The sequence below is a fragment of the Lactuca serriola genome, chromosome 5 (assembly GCF_051521515.1).
Source record: "Lactuca serriola cultivar US96UC23 chromosome 5, Lser_US96UC23_V15, whole genome shotgun sequence".
NCBI lineage: Eukaryota > Viridiplantae > Streptophyta > Magnoliopsida > Asterales > Asteraceae > Lactuca > Lactuca serriola.
Window position 1 is genome coordinate 220,588,425 of NC_136412.1, and position 7,056 is coordinate 220,595,480.

The window sequence follows — 7,056 nt, forward strand, 5'->3', positions numbered from 1 at the left end:
GTTTTCTTTTTTCTTAATAAAATTTGCTGGTTTCAAAAAAAACACGGTATTTAACAAAAATGCACCAATAAACAAAAATGCACCGTTAAACAAAAACAACACCATTATACAAAAAAACCAATAATTTCCAATTTTGAAGTATAATATTTAACTTACTGTCTAGTTGCAATAAAACACAGAAGAAGCTCAACCATTCGTTAAAATAGCAATTTAAAACATAAACGATCATAATTCTTACCGAGTTCTCTTATCCAGTCCTCATTCACCATTTCAATTAAATGCAATATTATTTCAAAGACCACAATTTCAAGTTTATTAGGCAAAGCAAACTTTTTATTCCAAACTTTAACAAACAAACAAATTATATATAGAGTAAAATAAAAAAATAGTCTATGTGGTATGCATTTTCTCTGGGATTTGGTCCAAACGACAATATTTTCTTTTGGATTAGTGGTTTTTTGAGTCAGTTTACTTGTAGTTTTGGTCCATTGCAAAACTAAAAAGACTAAAATACCCACTGCTAATAAAATAGCCTTTTACGACACGTAACGCATGTCATAAAATGCTCAGACGACGTGCAAATGCGTGTCAAGGAAGGCCCTATCATAACGAGAGATGACACGCTTTTGCGCGTCGTCTATTTATGACGTGCATTTACGAAGTGCATTTATGACACACATTTACGACGCGAAATTATGGCACGCAATGTGTATCAAGGAAGGCCCTGTTATAAAGGAAGACGACACACGTTTGCATGTCTTAACCTTACGACGCATGTGTTTATGATATACATTGTGTATAAAGGAAGCCCATGTCATAAAGAAAGAAGACACATTTTTGCGTGTCATAATTTTAAATGTTTTTAAAATTATATATTTTACATAGATTTACTAATTTTCAAATTAAATAACACATTAAAAGTCTCATAATACAAAATAAAATACAATAAACAATAAAGATAATTCATTGCATTAATATGTCAAATACAAATAATTATTCCAATAGTAAATAAATGGAACACATTGCTAATATTGCATAATATTTATTACAGAAAAAAAAACATGTACAACATTAAAAGAAACCCATGACTAAATTCTCCTTTGACAATTTCCTTTCTAAGAGAATAACCTGAATGCAGGAACTTTGACAGGTAGCAGGGCATGTAAGGAGTTTGCTAGAGCTGTCAGAACCTGCACAGGGAAAATCGGTAACTTAACATGCAATACAATACTAGACGATATGATAGAGAAAAGAGAAAAGTGAATACACACCTGAAAGTTTGAACCTTCAAAAACCGGATCAAGGGTACTAAGGTCAAGCATCCAATCAATAAAGAACTTGAAATACGGTCTGGGGTTGAATGATGTTTTCTTCTCCTCTGCATCCTTTTGAATGAATCTCATAGTCACTGCTAACACCTGTTGCAAAAAATGTCAAATAATCTATTGTCCAACATATACAACTAATCACAAGTCTTGATTGTAATTTGCGATTCTAACCTTTGACAGAAGAGACAACTTGCTTACTCCATGGTCAATAGAGGAGAACTAGCTATATAAAGAAGAAGCAATTATGTTGATGAAAAGCATATATATATATATATATATATATGTGTGTGTGTGTGTGTGTGTGTGTGTGTATATATATATACACAGGAGTAAGATCAAATGAGAACACCAAACAGGTTTAGCACGCGAGAATAAAGTATATTCATTTGTGATTTCATGTATTCATTTGTGGAGGATTGATAAACTTTTACGCCTTTAATTTCAATTGAACAGAAAAAACATACTCATGTTGATTGTGAGTAAAAATTTATCTTTTCTCCACAAATGAATACATGGAATCATAAATGAATATACTTGTTCTCGCGTTCTCAATGTTTTAGGTATTCTCATTTAATCCATTCCTTATATATATATATATATATATATATATATATATATATATATATATATATATACACACACACACACACACTAATAGTAGGACTATGAATCAAGACTGAAAAGAAAGTCTAGATGATGGTATACGTTTCTTTTTCTTCTCATTCCATATGGCATTTCAGCTAATAATTATTCGAAGTTTGCTCCTGGGAAATCCTCTTGTGTCAACTTCTTTTCCGGTGGCATTCTGGCACAATGCACAAACTTTCGAAATCTTATTTTAGATAGTATCATATCAATTATCAATATAAGTCAAGGTTGCATAAAGAAGGTCTGTTTAAAAGAAGTTCATGAATTGAATAGAAAATGATAATAATTACCCTTCATGGTTGTGATTATTTACTTACTTTATTGACACCATCATTCCCTTCTAACATAAGGTAGTACTTCAATGTAGATTCATGCATGGTACTTTACAGTCATTAATGAGCCATCAGCTTCAATAATTAAGTAAGAATAATCATGTACAGTCTGATATGCGAATACGCTGAAGAAAGCCTACAAACATTTGCCAACAAAAGTGAACAAGGTTAGTTTCAAAGAGAAACAAGTCACTCAAGGGCTAACTATATGAAATGGTAATGTTCTTTCCACAAAAAATTATATTATAGCGTTATACTTCCATTTCTTCTTATCCCAATCCATGATATATAAAGGAGTCCTTCTTAAAAAAAATACATGTTCTTTTTCCATGTTTCCAAGATGAACATGGCATATCCCTACTTGAGCCGACAACTCAACAGGTAAGTCTTTAGCAGCAGAATAATTTTGTTGTGCATATTCAATATGGTGAAGATCTTTGTCATGTGCATTTCCCAACATATGCATTGAAGCCAATAAATGAACCACACTCAGATCAACATCTTTTGGGTTCTTTCTCAACTAATCATCAAGAATGCTGACAATGCATTCATGCTAACTACATCTTTGTACATCTAAAAATACCAAAAAAATTAATTAGTACCCATTCATTCAAATTGGAAAATAACACATATTATATATAGATTTGTAAGTCCAAAGTCGAAACCATTGTTGTTGTCTTCAATGCTTCAATATTTTTAGGACCAAATTGCCATATATGCTCATATGATTCAGCTGCCTTGTGATAGTTTCCAAGCTCAACATAAATCGAGGCACGGTGATATCTAAGACTCACATCTTCTAGATCTACCCTTATTATTGAATATCTACCAATAAAAATTAACATATATGAATCTAAAATATTGAAACCTACCTGTGTGAGTTCAGTATGTGGGAGAGGTTCCTCTTCGAATCACAAGGATGATAGATCATCGATTCATTCCATTCTCCTATCATTAATACTTTTGGTTCTTCTTCTGAATTGTATACATATCCATCCACTTCATATCGTCCAACACTGCACACAAATTAAAAAACAAAAAAAAAAGTAAATTTATATACAATGTAAAAAAAAATTGAAGTTTACTTTTGTGTATTTAAAAATCATGCACCTGAACCAATCACAATGTTGAAAATAGAGGAAAACTTTATATCCTGAGGTCAAATTGCTCAAAACCATCTCCCCCGGGGAATCAATCCATGTTCTTCAAATATTAAATTGTTGGCTTTTGTTGGAGGGGGTACTAATTCTAGGACTACTCCATCTTTCTTTAACTTCAAACGAGTTTTGCAATTATAACAATATATCATCCATATTATTTATATTTAAAAAAACATGGCAGATTTAGTTATTTACCTTCCAAGAGGATAGACATGAACAGAGTTACCAAGAAACTTGGTCTTCACCTTTGAAGTTATATCATAAAAAATGCTCATTTTCAGCATGTGCAACACTTATTGGAGGGTGATGAGATGACTCATCTAATTTTTACATTAAAGTATTATCAAATTAATTAACTCTTAAAACTATGAAAGATATTTAATGTGTTTTTTACCTGCTTTGTAATAAATGTAACGCCATAATGATTAACCATTTCATATGTTTCACCAAGAATTAGATTGAAAGGCTTCCAGGTTCGTTGTAGAACATAATATACTGATACAAACAATGATGCTATAATAGGTAAAAAGATTTCATGGTTTTGAAAATTTATATTGAAAGAGGAGTGTATCAATGTAGTGTGTGTTTCTATGTGTGTAAGGAATTAAGGATAATGATTCTTACATGTATATTCTAATCGCATGTATAGATCCTCACAATTATCTGCTTGCTCTAAAAGATGGGTGTATTCCATCAACTACAAAAACAATAAAAGTCTCTTACTCATTACTAATTTACTATGAACAATTATAAAAGAAGAAGAAGATATAGATTATAGAAACATATTGGTGTTGCGAAATATATCTGCCATTTTTTGTAGCATTGTCATGGGTTAAAAAATGATTACTGGTAGAGTCACCATTGATGTGATATCAACACCTACATACTTCTGCATTGATCTCCGGTAACTATCACGCTCCTGTAAAAACACAAAAAGAAAACAATGAATGATGATAAGAGAACATATATGTTATATGTAATAAGTACCCAAAACAGAGCAAAATGATGAGGTTATGAAAGAAACAAATAAGATAAATAAGGTTGTGTACCTCTCCCCTCCATTTGCCTCTTTATGCTATAACTTCAGCATCATTATTTTTAGTTATGTCTTATCTGTGTAAGATAAGCTTACTTGATCGGTTCCAGTAGGTAGAAGTAAGTCAAGCGAGTCTGATCAAGTTGGAGTAAGGTAGAGGGGAGTTGGATTCGCCGATGAGGTGAGGTAAGTAGGAGATTGCCGATGACGTGAGGCGAGCCTCATCAAGGTCGCCATTGTTGTAAGTGTTCTTGCCATCGTGTGGAATGAGGATATTGCATATAACTGAGGAATAACTAGGGTTAAGGTTTCAAGTGTTGAAGGCGTAATGTAAATATGTATATACTTGAATGTATTGATCAGCAAGAGAGAATGGAAGATGACGTGCCTGCTGCCTTGATCGATGTTAACGAATAAGGAAGAATCAGTGGCGGCGGTCGGAGTGCAAGGGAATGAAGCAATCAACACTCGATGTAGGGAGGCAGAGGAAGACCAGAGAAGATTTTTGTGATAGTTGAACACAACCACAGCTAAAGAGGGGAAACAAGGAAGGAAGGCAAGTTTTCTAATTTTTTTTATATCCTTTTTCGTGCTGCTAGTTGCTGAAGAGCGCGTTTCTAAAATTATAAAGCGACATTTCTAGACGGCACACATTTAACATAAGCGCCCTCCGTGTTTTTTTGAGACACTAATTTTAGGGCACGCAAAAATGCACGTCCTAAATTCTTCAAATTTCTAAAGACCTGACATTATGTAACGACCCAAAAATTAAGGGTAAAAATTTTCATTTTTATATATCCTAAACATAGATACCATTTTTTCCAAACCGTTGTTAATTAAAACATTTATCAGAGTTCATCTCAAAATCATTCATTGAGGAAAACATGGGTGTGTGTACTGCGATCAAGCTGAGCCATTCCTTTCCAAAACAATGATACTTGAAACCAAAAACAAATCTATAAGCATGAAGCTTAGTGAGTTCCCTAGAGCATACCCACACCCAATCCACACAACACATATCATATTAGCTATGAAATCTAACTCTACCATATAACATTAGACATAAAAGCTATCTCCACTATATAACATTAGATATAAAGCTATATCTACCACATAACACTAGCTATAAAGTTATCTCTACCACATAACATTAGCTATAAAGCTATTTCTACCACATAACATTAGCTATAAAGTTATATTTGCTGCATATCCCTACATAAGGATGCCATGGGCTCCCTTACATGGTCTTACACTCGAGTGTCATGGGCTCCCCCCATGGTCTTTCCCAGCCGGACAGCCATGGGCTCCCCCAGATGGTCTTACATCTAAGTGTCATGGGCTCCCCCATTGTCTTTCATGCAAATATCACATAGACAAAGAACATAGCATATAGCATATAACCAACTGGCATACCACATATCTCTACATCAACTAGTGTATCACATAATAGAAAATGGGTCGGCCTTTGTGCCTTCGACCCATTGGTATGGTGAGGAGACTCACCTCGCACTATTGAAGTCCCGAAGACGAAACTCTAGCTGATGGACTAACAAGGTAAGACCCAGTGAGTCCCGACATACTTCTCCAACTCGACTGCCTTTAATCGACATGTGATTAACATGTCACAATCCCGAAATATGATAAATGTCCTCCAAGTCAACCCTGATCAGAGTCAATGTCAATCAATCAAAGTCAATAGTCTATGTTGACCTCAAATCGTCGAGTGCTTCCATCAACTCGTCGAGTTTCCTGAGTAACTCGTAAACTTGCCAAGTCACTAGAGTAACTCGTCGAGTAACTTTATGTCCCATGGCCAAAAATTCTAAACCAAAATCTCTAAACGAAAACCCTTGACCGCAAACCCTTAACCGAAAACCCTTGACCTCAAATCCCTTAACCGAAAACCTTTAACCGAAAACCCTTTCCGACTCGTCGATTTGGCTAAGCAACTCATCGAGTCCCTTAAATCCTTCTTGTGTTCAGTCCTTTTCAGTGGAATCCAAAGCTCCAAATCACAGATCCAACCACTTATGGTGTAGTTACTACGTAAAGTTGCAAACTTTACGTGTATGCAAAGCATCCAAGGCTAGAAACACTTAATAAAAGCTTGACAAGGGTCTTAGAGCATGAAGGGGGCCAAGACTTGATAAAGTTGGAAAATTTAAGTCCCTATGGCCCTGAGATATCCAGATCTAAAGCCATATACTTATAATAAGCTCAAACCAAGGATTATCCTAAACTACGCTAATAATGGCCATAAACTTCCATTGAAGGAGATCTAAGCAATGAAAACCCAAGGTTTTGACTTTATCCCTCATAGTAGCAGCAACATTGGAGGAAATCCCGGATCTACTACCTTCCACTCTATACAACCTCTTCAAGCTTCAAGTTCCTTCGAAAATAACACCAATAATCACCCTCCAAGCTCACACCCACACTTAATTAGAGGAATGGCATGACCTAGGGTTTCTCTTGACAAAAGGGGAAATAAGAGAGGCTGCAAACAAGAAATAGGTAACTTAAATAGGGTACCAATCCCTAAAATTTCGGGT

At 34.6% G+C, this 7,056-nt stretch overlaps 1 pseudogene; it reads right to left on the reverse strand.

The window, feature by feature from the left end:
- Positions 1-333: 333 nt before the first annotated feature.
- On the reverse strand, positions 334-6,114 carry LOC145050189 (oxysterol-binding protein-related protein 3C-like; annotated as a pseudogene).
- Between the last annotated feature and the right edge of the window lie 942 nt (positions 6,115-7,056).